The sequence below is a fragment of the Pteropus alecto genome, unplaced genomic scaffold, assembly GCF_000325575.1.
Source record: "Pteropus alecto unplaced genomic scaffold, ASM32557v1 scaffold61, whole genome shotgun sequence".
NCBI classification, from domain to species: Eukaryota; Metazoa; Chordata; class Mammalia; order Chiroptera; family Pteropodidae; genus Pteropus; species Pteropus alecto.
Genome location: NW_006434835.1, coordinates 10,698,483 through 10,715,336, shown reverse-complemented (window position 1 = coordinate 10,715,336; position 16,854 = coordinate 10,698,483). Strand labels below are relative to the sequence as shown.

Here is a 16,854-nt window from a genome sequence, read left to right as displayed (position 1 = left end):
CCCAGGCCTCCCCGCCCGCCGCGCAGGCTCCCGCGCAGGCGCAGAAGGAACTCGCCGCCCAGAGCTGCGGCCGCTGAAGCGCAGGCTTCCGTGGCTGTCTCGCGGACTTGCTGCCGATTTTTGAGTCCCGCTTTCAGGGATCACAAGCTCAGGGTAACACCGGCCCTGTGGGCGCATCCAGCCATCGACAGATGCGAGCGCTAAAGATGCGGACGAGGAACAGGGCAGCTCCGGGTTAATGAGGGCTGGGGATTGGAGCGTCTCAAATCCAGCGCAGCCGTGGTCCGACAGAGGTCCCCGGGGTTCGGGCCGGCGGGGATGTGCTGCCGGGCCCTGCCTTGGGTTGGAAAGTTCTGTGCGCCCCCAGCCTTTTCGAGCAGAGTCTCTGAGGCAGGGATCTCGGCCCCTAGCCGGGCGGACTTATTAGGGGCACTGGCTTGGTCACCCACGCCACCCATTCAGCCCAGTTTTCTGGGCCGCCGCTAGAGCCAAACTGGTGTTGTGCCCAGTTGGCTTCTGTTTTAGAAGAAAAATTCACTACGGATATGAGATATTAGGTAAGGGTCAAACCTCATGTCAACGATAGAGGAAGAAGTAGAAATTGTGTTTCCTTTGAGGCGAAGGGCCAGAAGACCCAGTTTTAGCTTTTCCTGCCATTTAAGCTTTGGGCAAGTCCCTGCACTTCTCTGAGCCTCAGTTTTCTTCCCGTAATGGGAATAGTTCTCTTCCCACCCGCTTCATTCGGTTAATTTGGAGGCCAGAGTCATACTTTCTCAATCATATTCACTGCTTGAACCCCAAACTGGGCCCTATTGTGTTGCAGAATAACTTTGGCATTTCTGAAGTGCCATGGAAGAGTGTTATTAGAAATGCTTACTCAGCATCCTGAAGTTGCCTGCCTTCCACGCTGCCTTATTCCTAGGAGTATCTTTCCCCATCTCCCCTTTAACATAACCCAAGGATTCAGAAATGGGATGGGAGAAGGATATCACCTGGACTGGTGGTCTACTGGAGACCTCCAGGAAAACTTGAAAGTAGTCTTTTTTTTTTTTTTTTTTTTAAAGAAGTATTTGGACCAATGGATTAATCAGTTCACAGGTTATCTTTATGTTTGGTTTAGAGGGGAGGTCAGGTGAAGAAATGGAATTGCCTGTACTTATCACTCCCTTGTGGCATATGCCTAGGGAGGAAATAAACAAACCTGGTCCAGGTGTGGGGCAGGGGCGGGGCCTACGTTTGTGGCAAATGTGACTGCATAGGTAGTAGGGGTTTTTCACTCTAGGAACACCAGCCTGTAGAGTGAAAGACCCCTCACTGTAATCTTTGACTTTTGCTAGGACATCCTAGCCTGGAGAAAATGTGGTCACACAATGCTATTACATGGATACATCACAGGAATGTTCCTCTCACCCAGCCACTGAAGCTCTGGCTATCTGATGACATTCTTAGCCATTTTTCTTAGCCAACGCTAGTTCTGGTTCCAGCGATGAGAATACTGAAGGACTAACATGGAAAAGTGAGATGGATGGATGAATGGGTTGAGAGTTTTGTTTCTCTTTTCCAAACACTGAGCTGGCTCTTAGCAGCTCAGCCATCTCTGGGCAGGTATAAAGTATAATGAATTTATTTTCAATGTTTGGTTTGATTGAACTTTGCTAATGAGGTAAGGAGTTTTGTCATGACAAGGGCAAGGATGGATTGCTTTTTGTTATTTGCTGCAGTGGGTACCACTTGGAGCCTGTAGGTACATAGTGTCATGGGATGAGAAGCTTTATAGGGGACATGGAAGAAAGCTGGAGGAGTTGGGGCAGGAATGGCTAGATCTTTTATCTCTCAGAGGACCAGAGAGGGAATTTGAGCTTCCAGAGAATTTGGGCATTGCCTTATATAATGTGATATACTTGGGAGATTGGGTTACTTTTTATTAATCTGGGTTAGAGTCAAGCATCTTTGTGCAGTCAGAGTTCTGAATATCTTCAGTATCTCTCTCACACATACATAGCTCCTGTAGGTCTGCAGAAGGCCCAGAGCCAGAGCAGGTGTGATGCTGTAGCGATCAGGAACAGTTTGTATGCCCTTGTCACTGGAGAGATGCCAACACTAATAATGAGCAGAGACACTCTAAGGTGGATGGGGCAACTGGAAGAGTTATTAACTGTTCCAGGCATCTTTGTACCGTAAGATCCATCTTTTTTCATTGTTTTTTTTGTTTGTTTTTCTTCCCCATGTTCCAGGTTTCCTTCTTTAACCATTTCCTTTCTGTTTTGAGAACTTTTTTTTAGTCATTATTTTAGGGTACGTCTGGGGGTAAAAAAAAAAAAAAAATTCTTAATTTTCCTTCATTGGAGAATGTCTTTATTTCTCCTTCATTCCTCAAGGATAATTTCACCAGGTACAGAATTCTGGGTTGACAGTTATTTCTTTTCAGCACTGAAAAATGTTGTGCTGCTTCCTCGGGCTTCCATGGTTTCTTATGAGAAATCCGTTGTCATTTGAATTGTTTTTCCTTGTATGTAAGGTGTCATTTCTCTTGCTGCTTTCAATATTTTCTTTGTCTTATCCTTTTTGGGGTTTCTTATTTCTTTGGACTCATCCTGTTTGGGGTTTGGTCAGAATTTTAGGTTTAAGTCTTTTTCCATTGAAAAAATTTCAGCCATTATTTCTTTCCCATATTTTAAAAAAGTTCAGCTATAATTTCTCCAAATATGTTTTTCAGCTCCACTCTTTCTCCACTATTTCTTAGACTCCGATAATAAATATTACAATATATTTTGCTATAGTCCCACAGGTGTTCAAGGTTATGTTCCTCCCCCACCCCCATCCTAGTCTGTTTCCTCTCTGTTGTTCAGTTTGGGTGATTTCTGTTCTATCTTCCAGTTCACTGATTCTTTCCTATGTCCCCTCCATTCTGCTGTTGAGGTTTTTAAAAATTTTAATGATTATATTTTTTAAATTCTAAAATTTCCACATGGCTTTACTTCGCATATTCCATTTCCTTGCTGAGATTTTCTGCTTTTGTTGTTTCAAGGGTTCCTAATTGCTCGTTGAAGTATTTTTGTGATGGCTGCTTTAAGATTCTTGTCGGTAATTCCAACATCTGTGTCATCTAGATGTTGATGTCCGTTGATTGTCTTTTCTCTTTCAAGTTAAGATTTTCTCGGTTCTTGGTCTGACATATGATTTCCGGTTGTACCCTTGAAATTTTTGGTATTATGTTATGAGACTCTGGATCTTATTTAAATCTGTTCGAGCAACTCTTCTCTGACTAGCTCTGCTGGTTGGGGAAGAAGGAGGTGATGCTTTCCTACTACTATGTAGGGGTGAAGGTCCAGGCTCCCCACTCGACCTCTCTGGACATCCTAAGAGGAGTGCTGCATTACTACTTGGTGGAGGTGAGATTTCAGGCTACTGACTAAGTCTCCACCAACAACTCCCAGGCCTGGGAGAGGGAGAGGGAAAGGCCCCTTTTTGTTGCTCCCACATGGCTTCTACTGGTGGGTATGTGGCAGGCCTCGTTACCCTGGGTGATGGTACAATTTGGCTCCCCGCTCAGTCTTCTTAGTTACATCTGGGTAGGGCAGGTAAGAGTGCCTTTTTAACACCAGACAAAGACAGTCCGGGCTCCCACTTAGTCTTTGCTTACTGGTAATCCATGGCTTTTCGAATCTACCTTGTCAAGTAAGTGAATCAATATTGGTCCTACAGAAGTATACACTAAGTGACAGATTTCTTCACAAATTCTCACTTTCTGGAATCACTTCTTTTATTGTTCTAATGTAATCCCGGGTTGTCACTCTAATGCATTATGGGGTTTTTAATTTCATAATGCAAAATTATCACTTTATAAAATTATCAGTCTTGAGTGGTCTTTTATTATAAAGTTATAAAACTTTTACCCACTCTCAAAAGTTGGTATGTAGGGTCTCTGTGAATAAAAAAGAACAATTTATATTTTTGGACTGGCCGTAACATCTTGTGTTTTGACCCAGTGACATTGAGTCCTTTATTATTTTGTTTATGTAAAGAAAATATCTAGTGTATCTGGTGGCTGAGAGCATGATTTTCTTTTTCACCCTGCTCCCTTGTCTGGTTTTCAGATTATAATTTTTAATATAAATTTGTCCATAGAACTTTAAGCCTCATTAAATTTTGGCAATGGAATTTCAAGAATCTATCAAAATTTTTCTAAAATATTAGGCTAGTTTCCTTCACTGTCAAAATATTTCCTAAAGGGATAGGATTTTTTTTTTCTTCTAAAATTGTGCCTTATAGGTTTCTTAGAGTTTACTTGGTCAGGGAGAGAAATAATTATTAAAGCAAAAACTTCTCTTCAGTTAATGTTATTTATTGATTCTGATTTATGACTTGTGCTGGAGTATAGGCTAAATATGGACATCATGCAAATTGAGAGAAACAGTTCTTGCCTTTTCCAGATATATGTTGTTACAACACAACGATTACTTCAGTAAGTCTGCCCAGGCTTATAACTTGGATGAAAGGAAATAGGAAGCAGGAGACATTTGTCTCAGTCCAAGGTTTATTGCTGAACTTTGCCGGGTTATCTTAGTCAAGTTCCCTAGCATCTCAGGGCCTCCATTTCTTTACCTGCCAGTTAGACTAAAAATACTTATCTCTTCTATCTTCTATAGCTTTTTAAATTAAAAATTTTAATTTGTGCTGTAAACATAGCATAGTTTTAGATAAAATTGCTAAAGACTATCCGCCTTTTAAAATTTAGTCTTAAAAAGGGATCTGCAAAGTTTCCCAGCTTTTCATCTGCTTTTGGTCTCAGAAATGCCTTAGAATAAAGAAAATAAAAAACTGCTTGAGATAACCGTAAAAAGTTTTCAGACTTCGTTTACAGAGTTGGCTATCTCCATTTTTGCTATGAGTGAGAACCAAATTTATGTTTCTCTCCGGGATGTTCTGATTCTTTAGTTGTCAAAAGGCTAGTTATGTCACCCACGTGGATTTAGGCGGAAGCCTTGCACGTGGTCTACAGAACTGTGTAGCAGACATCCATGGATTGAAATAGCTGTAATTAGGAAATCAATCTCACATTTAGGAGATATGCTGAAGCCTTTGGGTATTCCGACTTGTCCCAGAAGCACAGTAAAAGTCAACTGCTCTCAAAGTAAGAACAATTACAAAAACACAAATTTCAAAATAATGAACACAAAGGTTTGAATCGTGCATATTTATTTCTAGAGAAACAATTAAGGCGAATGCATTTGAAATTTCAGAGAAAGTGGGCTCGGTGTAGTGGGTAGACCACACCAATCATACGGCTGTGTTAAAATGGGAATTTCTATACAAGGCCATCTGTAGGAGACAGAATCCTCCCAGCCTCCACCCCTGTAGGGGACAAATATCTCCCTCCATCTTTGGACTGGTTCTTAGACGTGGCAAGGAACTAAAAAAAAGTCCCTGAAGATTTTATCTTCTGTCATAATCTTAATAATCTGAAATTACGGAGTGAACAAAAGCTAGGTGCTACACGGACTTTAGCTGTGGATAGAATGTTAAGGCCATTTCATGATTTTCTAAGCACGCTTTTGGCTGGCAGGAAAAATATAAAACAATATTCAGAGTTTTCTTTGTGTGTCTAATATCGGTTTATTTCCCTGCGTATAAGTCACTCTGAGCAGTGCAGTAGGTACGAGCCAGGAGGGGATGGAGTGTCAGTACCAGAGAGCATCTATTAGTGAAGCCTCTGAGGAATTAGGTGAATTGCGTTCTGCCCTTTCCAGAGGGTTGGTGTCATTGTTTTCCACAATGGGGTGATTGTCCTCAGCCTGCTTAGCTGGCACCAGGTCCTTTGAGGTGCCCAGAAAACCCTCTTGTAGATACGCAGCCAGAAAGGTGGGTGCAAAGCTGGCTTTGCACCTCACGTGGCCCTTGGGGCATGCCCCATTCAGGCCTGGGAGGCAGGCCTTTAGGTCATCAACAGAAACTGCCTTGCTTGAAAGTACTCTTGTTGGCAAGGTGATTTCAGAGACACTAAGGAGAGTCCTCCTCCCTTTGAAAACAACCCCCCATCTGTTCCCCATACTTGCTCCCCAGGGGCCTGGGATCCCTCACTTTCTCATGAGAATGCTTCATTCTGGAGTGAGAACTGAAGTCCAGAATGCAGACCTAGAGGGCAGAGATATTCTACAGAGCTACCATTTATTGAGTCCTTACCACATACAAAAGAGTGACTGACATCCATGGATGTTCTTCTTCTTATTACTTTTTTAGTTGAGGAAATGGAGGCTCAGAAGTGTACATTTGCACAAGGTGATAAAGTATGTTGTAGAACCAGCCTCCAAACCTAGATTCTTCAGACACCAAGGTCTCTGACTCACAGTGTCCATTTCTGCCTCCTTGTAACCCAGTCATCCAGGAGAGGCCCTACCCAGGGGAAAAGGCGGGCTGGGCTTTAACCCCTCCTGGGGAGGGAGGGAGCAGCTAAGTCCGGTGGGCCTAGAAAGCTTTGGGCCTCTGAGGTGTATGGAGCACAGGCCTGGGAATGATACAGGCTGGGCTCTTAGCCTCGACCTCTAAGCACAAAGCAGAGTTTTTCTCCTGCTTCTTGGAGTGACCTGCCAAGGTGTGTCATTCAGGATAGAGCCTCTTCTGGGAGTAGGGGGAACAGGGGTGTGTGGGACTGACCCTTGCCTGCACAAGGGATCTCAAGCCTTTCCAGCAGGAGAGGGTGCAGCTCGTTTGAGAGGTCAGTGTGCTGTGTAAGAAGTTCTTCTGCGTTTCTGTTCACTTCACTAGCTAGAATATAAGCTTGTGCGCCTGAATTGTGTTGGAAGACCGAAGCTGGGCGTGTCAGAGCTGATGGCAGCATGGAGAGTGTGGCCTCAGATGGGTCTGTGGGTGCTGTCCTGATGCAGCGTGGCTGAGACTTTCCACTGCCCTGCAGAGGTTTGTCTTGCAGTCGCGGTGCTGCTGAAATCCAGCTGGCGAAGGCAATCAAAGTAAGGTCACCTAGACCACACTCTCTTGGGTGATGACCTCAGAATCTTAGCTTCACAGTCTGGCCTAGAGATCTCTCCCATGTGTTTCTACAGAAACCTCAGTCATTGCACTTTTGACACTGTATTTCATTGTCTGTTTATTTATAGATCTCAGGCTCCTTGAGGACACGGGCCAGTTCTGCCTGTCTCAGCATTCCCAGTGTCTTTTGTGGCACCTGAGCCTGAGATGTTCCTAGTTAATCCGGAACCCAGAGAACAGCCTTGGCCCAATTACAGGAATGAGGAAAACTTCATGGGAAATGGGGAGAAGAAGGTAACTGGTTAACTGTGTTTCTGGGACAAGTCTCCTGATCATTTGGGCTGCGAATGAGAAACATGTGTAAACTGGACTAGAAAGAACTGTTTACTGCTGCCTGTGCCCTGGCTCCCGCCAGAGTGAGCGAGGCCGGCTAGAGGGGACTTTTTCAGAAAAGGGAATAACCCGCCTTGCTCTGGGACAAATCCTACATTGCTTTTCTCAATAATTATAATCTGCTAGCATGAAGGCTATACCTTTTATTTTCATTTTACCTTGTAAATAAAATGAAACATTTAAAATGAACCCCCTGAAAATTTAGAAGGCAAATAAAGCAGTGCTGCTAATTTAACGAAGACGAAGCTGTAAATGTGGCTTTTATGGAGTGTCAACCACTCACCGAGGAACCTCGGAGGGAAGGAGGAGAGGGCGGAGGCGGGGGGGAAGGGGTGTGCTATGACTCAACCCAAGAGGCCAGAACTTTTCCTAGCTTTCTAGCACGTAGGGTCTCTGAAAGGGAGGGGAGCTCTGCTATTAAGGAATGATCCAGAAACCTCAGTCCTGTGAATCTTCCCTTAATCTTGCCTCGTTTTCTTTCTCCATGTTGAGACTGGAGGAGTGACCTGGCTGTCAGGAACACTCAGCCCCCTGGGTTGGTGAACGTCTCCCTCTGGTACCTCTGTGCCAGGGGGTCCCTACCGGAGACAAGCTGCTGTCCAGTGCCCTCTGTGGTATGCGGCCTATCTACAAAGCTAGTCAGAGTGCAGTGGAGGGAGGGCCCCTCTGTCCTCCCGGGGTGTCCTCTCAGTAATCCCCTTGTCACAGCCACCTTGGAAGGCTGCTCGCCCCGACAGAGGGGATGTGATGGGCAGCTTGTCAAATAGATTGTGAGTGCATTAGCAGGATTAGCTGCGAAGGCTAATATTGCAGCGTTTCCAAAGTTCATTCACAGCATCCGAGACTGGGCTGCTTGGCTGCCAAACTGGGCCGGTGCGGGCTTCAGAATTAATGTCACATCTGGGACTGGCCCCAACGTGGTCAGAGGCACAACGGTCCCATTGTGTTTGTCTTGCGTTTATGTATTTTTATTCCACAACAGAGCTTAATTTATGATATTAGTATAAAGAAGTTGTCTAAGTGGGTATTAGTTTGCCATCTTATTGATAAAACTAGCTGAAATACTTCAGCAGCCCCACAAAACCAGATGCTCTGTTCTTGGCATTTGCTGAAGTATTACTGATTTTATTTCTGCTTGTTAAAGTAATATACCTTCATTTGGGAAGTATTGGATCAGAAAAGTATAAGAGAGAATTTTAAAATAATCCTTTTACCAGATATTACGTCTGATGGCATTTCGATGTATCTGCATACAGTCTTTCTTCTAGGCACACATATTAAGCAAAATTGTGGTTATATTTGGTTTTGCTACCTTTTAAAAAAACAAATATGGTATAAACATTTCTCATTTTTCTTCGACTTTCACCTATGAAAAACATCCATGAAATATTTTATGTTCACATATTTACGTTAGTTTTTATTGTTGTATAACAAATTACTGCAAACTCAGCAATTCAAAACAATACCCATTTACTAGCTCTCAGTTCTGTAGGTCAGAAGTCTTGCATGGCATGTTTGGAGTCTCTGTTTGGGACTCATGAGGCCAAAATCAAAAAACTCAGCTTGAGCTAAGTTTTTCTTTGGGTGCTCTGGGAAGAATCATCCAAACTCATTCTTGGCAAAATTTGGTATTTCAAGATTATAGGGCTGAGGTCCTCATGTCCTTGCTGGTTATTATCTGGGGACTGCTCTGAGCAGCTGGAGGCTGCCTGTCTTCCTTGACATGTGGCCTCCTAGATCCATAAGCCAGCATTGAACACTTATTGTGTTTCGAATCTCTAGCTGCGGCTTCTATGACCAACTGGCGAAAACTCTCTGCTTTGTGAGGGCTCATGAGATCAGGTCATGCCCTTTGGTCGTAGGCCTCGAACCAAAGCAGAAGACAGAGGTGTCGTTATTTCATCAAAGATGGGGAAATATGGCCAGGTTCTGGGGGCAGGGGCGAGGGACGGTGTATGTGGATACTGTGCCAGGTTTGACTCCTAACTCCTGCAGATAGGAGGACAGTGACACAAATATCCTGGTGTCAAGGCCATGCCTGAAGTTTCCTGATGTAAAATCCTTTGTGTGAGCTTTGGCTAGTGGCCCCAAGGCTTAATGAGCGGGTGCTGCCGACAAAGGGCAGATAGAGCTGCAGCTTCTCTGACAAGTGGCCATGGAACAGTGACCATGTATAATGTTGGAAAAATCTGTCCCCAGCCCCCGCCAATCTTTCTGTATTGTGAGGATAATTGCTTTTGCTGTTGACTTACATTTGCATAGTTCTTTTTGGTGAGGAGAGTGATTTCACAGTTTACAGTCTCCTGCAATTTTCCCCTCAACCCTGTGAAGTTGAAATTACTATTTCCTTTTAGGTATGGTGAAGTATTATTACAGAATAACTGCCAACACACTAAAAAGTAGATACGATTATGTATTTTCATTTTACAGGTGAGGAAGTTGAAGCTAAGAAAAGTTAAGTGACTTGTCTAATGGTATTTTGTAAGCTGTAAAAGTGGGACCAGGACTCAGGTATGTGTCCTTTTGGGTCTTGTGCATTGTCCCGAACACTACAGTCTCCAGTTAACCACTAACTTGGACCTGCCTTGAGGTCAGCATGGGGTATAGCTGATATCTAGCTTTTATTTCTGAAGGACAAATTTGCTGGGTAAAGTCTTCTTGGTTGGCAGCTTTTTTCTTCCAGAACCCTGAATATATCAGCACGCTTTCTGCTGACCTGCCAGGTTTCTGCTGAGAAATCCCCTCGCAGCCTCATGGGAGTGCCCTTGCATGTGGAGAATTCTTTTTATTCTTGCTTGTTTTAAAATCATCTTGTTGTCTTTGATTTTACAGTGTCATTTTAACATGTCTTGGAGAAGATCTTTTTGTGTTGAAATTGTTTGGAGCCCTGCTTCGTGAACTTAGGATGTTCAAAGCTTTCCCCAGTTTTAGGAAGTTTTTAGCCATTATTTCTTTAAATAACCTTTTCGTACTTTTCTGCCTTTCTTCCCCTCCTGAGACTCCAGTAATACATGATTGTTTCTCTTAATGGTATTCCACAGTTCTTGTAGGCTTTCTTCAATCTTTTTCACTTTTTTCCCTTTTACTGTTTAATTTCAAAAGGTCTGTCTTCTACCTCACAGATTATTTCTGCTACTCAATTCAGTCCTCTGTTGATGCTCTTTATTGCATCTTTTTACTTTATTCTTTACATTCTTCAGCTCCAGAATTTGTCATCTCTAATTATTTCTAGCCATCTATTAAACCTCTCATTTTATTATCTTTTTCATGATTTTGTTGAATTATTTTTCAGTGTTTTTTGTTGTTGTTGTTGTTCACTAAGCTTCCTTAAAATGACTATTTTGTATTTTTTATTGGGCAAATCTCAGATCTCCATATCTTTGAGGTTGGTTACTGGAAAATTTTGTATTCCCTTAATTGTGTCATGTTTCCTTGATCGTTTTATTTTTCTTAAAGTTTTGTGTTCTGTCTTCACATTTGAAGAAGCAGTCACCTCCTCTAGTCTTTACTGACTTCGGGAGAGAAATACCTTCCATCATCCTTGTTAGGGATTGTGAGGCTTTCTCAGATGTTTTCTGTTGATACTCCTGCTCCACAATTCTTGTTCTCTCTTGAGAGGGAATTATTAACATTGGATACCTTCCCTCCATTCTGCAAAGCCAGACTTGGAGCCGACGCCTTCTTATTTCCTTTCCTAGGATTGTGCTGAATGCTCAAGTTGGTGCGCTCTTACACGGTTCTACAGAGTTGGGCTGGCTTTCTACAAGTGCTTACTGGCTGTCTGCAAAGGCTTGTACCTGCTGTCATAGGGGGTGTGCCCAAGGGGCTGGCCATAGGGTAGGGTATGTGGGGGTGAGGTTGCGGAGCGTTGGGTGTGACTGTAGACCAGTTGGGAGGGTTTGTAGGTGAGGTGTTCCCAGTGGATCATTGGTGGGCTTCCTGATGGAGTTTGCAACACAGTAGGATCCATGTTCCTTTGATGCCCTCCAAAAGCCCTGGCTGCTGTTCTCCCAGCCGCTTCCCTCCCTGCAGTCATGCAGTTCACTTCTGTATTCTGAATGGGGTGAGAAAGAGCTGGGTCTCTTTGCCAGCATCCCACACAGCTGGGGAAGCTGGGCAATCGCTCACATACATTCACTTCCCTTTGTGGGAGAAATCGCAGGCCAAGGATTCTCTGGACGCCAAGCTGTGTCACCATGGGGCTGGGTGATGTGGATAGAGTGAAACTGTTCCTCTTACCTTCTTTAACGCAGATAATCTCGATTTTATATTGTTCCAATGGTACGTTGGAACTTCACTGGACTCCTGGACTTCCACAAAGGGACCACCATCCATAAGCGATTGTCTGAATTGGTATGCTCTTTTGAGGGGGGATGGTAGAAAACTTTTATTTCGCCATGTCAGCGATGTCACTCTTCGCAATAATTATTTCTTGAGCCTTTATATGCAAAATACTGGTCTAGGCCCTGGACTTGTAGCAACATAAGATAGAGTCCTTGTGGAATTTGTCTTCGAGAATTGCATCAGTTTTATTATTTGTAAAGTGGGAGTAAGAAAAGTATGTGCCTAATTAAATTGCGACATATAAATAAAATCGTTTGTGTAGTAAGCTTAGCTCAGTGCCAGGCACATCATAATGTTTAATAAGTATTAGACATTTACATAGAGATCATGCACAGTGGGAAGTGAGCATAACTCTTGACTCTTTTGGAGCTTCGATTCTCCGACATAAGGAGGGCAGGGGAAGGTGGAAGTCTGGAGTCTTGGAAGCGTGCCTTTTCCAGGTCAGTCTGGATTAAAACACAAAGCTGTAATCTGGTGGGGTCATAAGGGCAGCAGCAGGGCCTAGGGACACCCATCAAGTTCATCTACTCGTCCAACGTCTGCTTCTTTGCTCTGGTCGCCCAGAGCTGAGGCCAGAGGTGAAAGATTCCACACTGCAAAGCAAAGAACCAGTGAGGACCAAAAGCAATGTAAAATGAGTTACATTGTGTGAAGTGCATTGTTGTTTTAAATTTTGGTTTGTTAGCTGGCTCACTGTATTAGATGTCCTAAGTTTCTACACCTCAATATGAGGTACTAACTCCAATAGAAAACGTGCAACTAGCCCGAAGCCAACATATTTTAAGAAATGTAATATTTTATATGGATTACATTTTAGAAAGCTGCTCTTTGTTGAGGAAGGGGGTAACCACTACCGGGCGTTTTACTTTGCCTCGGGGATACAACCCTGAGAGTTGGAATTTATACCCCAATTTGGCTAATCTGCTCACATTCAGCATTTGTGCTCCTTTAAATGGCATTTAATATTATGACAGGAAATCTTTACTATCATAAAGAAATATTACTAGACTATACTGTGCTCTGTGCTCAAATCGACTTACCGTCTCTGGTTACCTGATCAATCTTGCATCCCACAAGAGTTGTAGGCTACAGTTGTCAGGCCCGCAGATCAGGCCTCAGCAATTTCGAGAGCTCACTGAGATGTGGAAAACGATTCCTTTTTCTCAGGTTGGTTGTGACGCTTCAATGAGATATTATGTGCAGTAAAACTGACACACGCTAGGTATTTAGCAAGCACAGTTTACTCTCTTTTTATTTTTAATCTCCTGCTGTATGAATTCCACTTTCTTCAGTATTCTTTTAAAAAGCAGTTATTAATTAAACCACATTCGTAGCTGGAAGGTCTGGCATGTAGAAAGTGATCAGCGGGGGTTTGTGGAGTGAGTTGTTTGTGGTGCTTGCTATCAAGGTGCTTCTTGCCCAGGTCCCTTGTTGGCAGCAGTGGGGAACGGGTTTGGCGATTTGGCGCTGTCTCCCAGGTCCTGAGCAGCACACACAGGCAGGTTAAACTTAGCTGGTCAGGCCCTCTCCAGATTAGCCTCATGGGAGAGTTACTCTCATTTCCATATTTAAGCCGTTTAATGCACATGCTCTGCCTTTATTTTATTTATTTATTTTTCTTCTGGCATTTTTTTTTCATTAGAGTTGACATACAATATTATATTACTTTTGGGAGTACAGCATAACGATTGCACATTTAACTAGTTTACAAAGTGATCACCATGATAAGGCTAGTAGCCATCTGTCATCGTACAAAGTTATCATGATGTTTTTGACTATATTCCCTATGCTGTGTATTACATCCTCGTGACTTGTTTTACACCTGGAAGTTTGTATCTCCGAGTCCCCTTTACCTTTTTCGTCCATCCCTCCACTCTCTTCCCCTCTGGCATCCAGCAGTTTTATTCTCTGTATCTATGAGACTGTTTCTGTTTTGTTTGTTTATTTTGTTTTTTAGATTCCACATGTAAGTTAAATCATACGGTATTTGCCTTTCTCTGTCTGACTTATTTCATTTAGTATAATATCCTCTAAGTCCATCCATGTTGTTGCAGATGACAAGATGTCATTTTTTTTTTATGGCTGAGTAATATTCCATTTTGATTGAGTGAGTGTGTGTGTGAGTGTGTGTGAGTGTGTGTGTGTGTGTGTGTGTGTGTGTATCTCTTTATCCATTCATCTAGTAATGACACCTAGGTTGCTTCTGTATCTTGGCTAGTGAAAATAATATATTAATGAACGAACATAAGTATGCAGCATCTCTTTTTTTGAATTAGTGTTTTCAAGTTTTCAGGTAAATACCCAGAAGTGGAATTGCTGAGTTGCATGGTAGTTTAAGTTTTATTTTTTCGAGGAACCTCTATACTGTTTTCATAGTGTCTGCACCAACTTATAAAACCACCAACAGTGCACAAGGATTCTCTTTTCTCCACAGGCTTGCCAACACTTGCTATTTATTGCCTTTTTGATAATAGCCGTTCTGACAGATGTGAGGTGATATCTCATTGTGGTTTTGATTTGCATTTCCCTAATGTTTAGTGATGTTGAGCATCTTTTTGGGTGTCTGTTGGCCATCTGTATGTCTTTTTTGGAGAAATGTCTATTCAGGTCCTCTGCCCATTTTTAATTTGTCTGTTTACTTTTTTGATGGTGAGTTGTAAGAGTTCTTTATATATTTTGGATATTAACCCCTTATCGAACATATCATTTCCACATATCTTCTCCCATTCATTCAGTAGGCTGTCTTTTTAATTTTGTTGATGGTTTCTTTTGTTATGCAAAGCTTTTTAGTTTGATGCAATTTCCCCCCCTTTTTTTTGCTTTTGTTGCTCTTGCTGGAGATATATCCAAATAGATATTGCTGAGACCAGTGCCAAAGAATAATTAATACCTAGCCTTCTCAAACTATTCTAAAAAATTGAAGAGGAAGGAACACTTCCAAAGCCATTCTACGAGACCAGCATTACCTTGATACCGAAACCAGATAAAGATACTATTGAAAAAAAATAACAGGCCAATATCCATGTTGTGCTTTTAAATCCACCTTTCAAATACGTGGCCACATTCTGTGTGCCTGAAATAGCACCAGAGGGTAGAAATTCAGGGAAGAATTAGACACACGTCCTACTCTTAGGATGTCAACAAGTAGCAGAGAAAATACTAGATAGATACAGATACGTATACAGATACTCATGCATGTGTATACATGTGTGCTTACATGTGTGTATATGTATTTTGGGAGGTAGTATCCTAGGGTAAGGGGAAACACTGAGAGAGAACCTAAGTCGTGAGTGTGGTGGCCATACTTTATATGTCACAATTAGGATCCAAGGGCCAATAAGAATATAGGTCCATAGAAAGTCAAAGAAATAATACTTAAAGTTGGGGTACTCCTAGAATAAAGGCTGCCTCCTTAAGAGACGGTTCTTGCCTTTAATAAGAGATAGTCATGTGCATATCCCTGGATAAAAGAGAGTGCAGCTCAATGAGATGTGTCTTAGAGGCAAGAAGAGGGCCCAGAGAGAGAGAGAGAGAGATGGCTGCTCAAGGGTATGGGAGATGAGGAAGGGGAAGGAGAGTTTGGAGTCAGTGAGTAGCAAAGGGAGGGGTCAGGGAAAAGGGAGAATGCTTGGTCTGGAAGGATGCTATAAAAAGGCCTGGCTGCAATCTTGTCTAAGCAGGGAGATCAAAGGGCCTTGACTAGATTTAAGACAATGAGGCACACATCCTTGGGGAGCCAGGTGTTTCTGTGGCCAAGGACTTTGCAGTTTGTCTGGCCGGCTCTCAGCTACATGGTTAAGAACAGACATGCGGGACCGATTAGAAAATTGCTATGCTTGGGGAAAAAATGTAGACATCAGAGACATGAAAATGAAAACACGCAAGCGTTTGTAAATGGAACGTGCCTATCATTGTGGTTTATGTGCCCCGGAGACCCTGTGAGCAACCTGTAGATAAGGCTGTGGACAACATGTCTTCGGAGGCTCCTATCTTCCTTGCATAATATTTGCTTTTTTTGGATGGCACCTTTCTGAGGTAGGACCTTTCTCTCACTGGTTATCAGGAACTGAACTGGTGGCTCACTAAACTTGGGCTTCGTCGGACTCTTGGGAGGAAAACTTATGCGTGTAGGTGGGGTGCGGATGGTGTGGCAAAGGGATCGAGGTCCCACTATAGAGGCTTATTAGTTGTTGACATTTGGCAAGCTGCTTAATCTCTATGGACCTTAGATTCTTTATCCATACATTAAAATAGTAATAATAGCTATCTGCAGAGTTCTTGAGAGGACAGAGCTTAGTAACAAATAAAGTAGATTAGTACAATGCTTGGCACATATTAGGTATTTCGTATATCTCACCTGTTATTATTGCTGCCTTGTTTTTCTTTCTTTTTTTTTTTTCTTTCTTTCTTTCCTTTTTATGCACAAGCTGATGTTATATGGGTACATTCTGGGTACAGTTAGAGCAAGCTTAAAATCGTTTTGGGGCGCACACAAGCATGTATATTGCTGTCCGTAGTGCTGAACTATCATCATATAGAGCATGGCTGTCGCTCCTAATCCCAGGCCACTGTTGATGGCTTCTCACTCTCTCTCGGGAATGGTGAGCCAGAAATGCTGAACAAAGAGACCAAGATGGTAGAGAAGCAAACTAACCGCATCTTTTGGATAAATTACTGAGAAATTTTTATATAGAGAAAAAGAGACATCTCAGTCTCAGATATTTATGTTACCAAAGAATAAATCCAAACTGACATAGCTGAAGTTGCTGATAACAGTAGGACCTGTGTATTGTGTGGCGGAGGCCTGTGCAAGTGTTACTGTGGATAGTATGTTTGGGTAGTTACTGGAACCCTGGAAGGGTAGGGATTGTTAAGGTGAGGTATCGTTATCAGTAGGGTTAAAACAACAGTTTAATAGATGTTTAAAATTTTTGGTTCAATCAAGTATATGTAATCTTCATAATGTCACAGAACAAATAAAACTATTATTTTAGAATGTATGTGGTAAATTTCATGTAATATTGAAAATATAAGTTGTTTTGGAGAGTCAGTTTTGAAGGACAAGTGTCTGCCTCACATTCTTTTTTTTTTTTTTTTTTTTTTTTTTTCGGTATGTCGGGTTTTTTTTTT

At 42.5% G+C, this 16,854-nt stretch overlaps 1 long non-coding RNA gene across 2 annotated transcripts in view; it reads left to right on the top strand.

The window, feature by feature from the left end:
- Positions 1-58: 58 nt before the first annotated feature.
- Positions 59-16,854, top strand: part of LOC112478501 — a 25,871-nt gene continuing 9,075 nt past the window's right edge. The window contains exons 1-3 of one of the 2 annotated variants that reach the window (XR_003045875.1): positions 59-557; positions 7,116-7,281; positions 9,811-9,891. This is a non-coding gene — a long non-coding RNA (uncharacterized LOC112478501). The remainder of the gene's footprint in view (positions 558-7,115; positions 7,282-9,810; positions 9,892-16,854) is intronic. The other variant, XR_003045876.1, reaches the window with a different exon arrangement.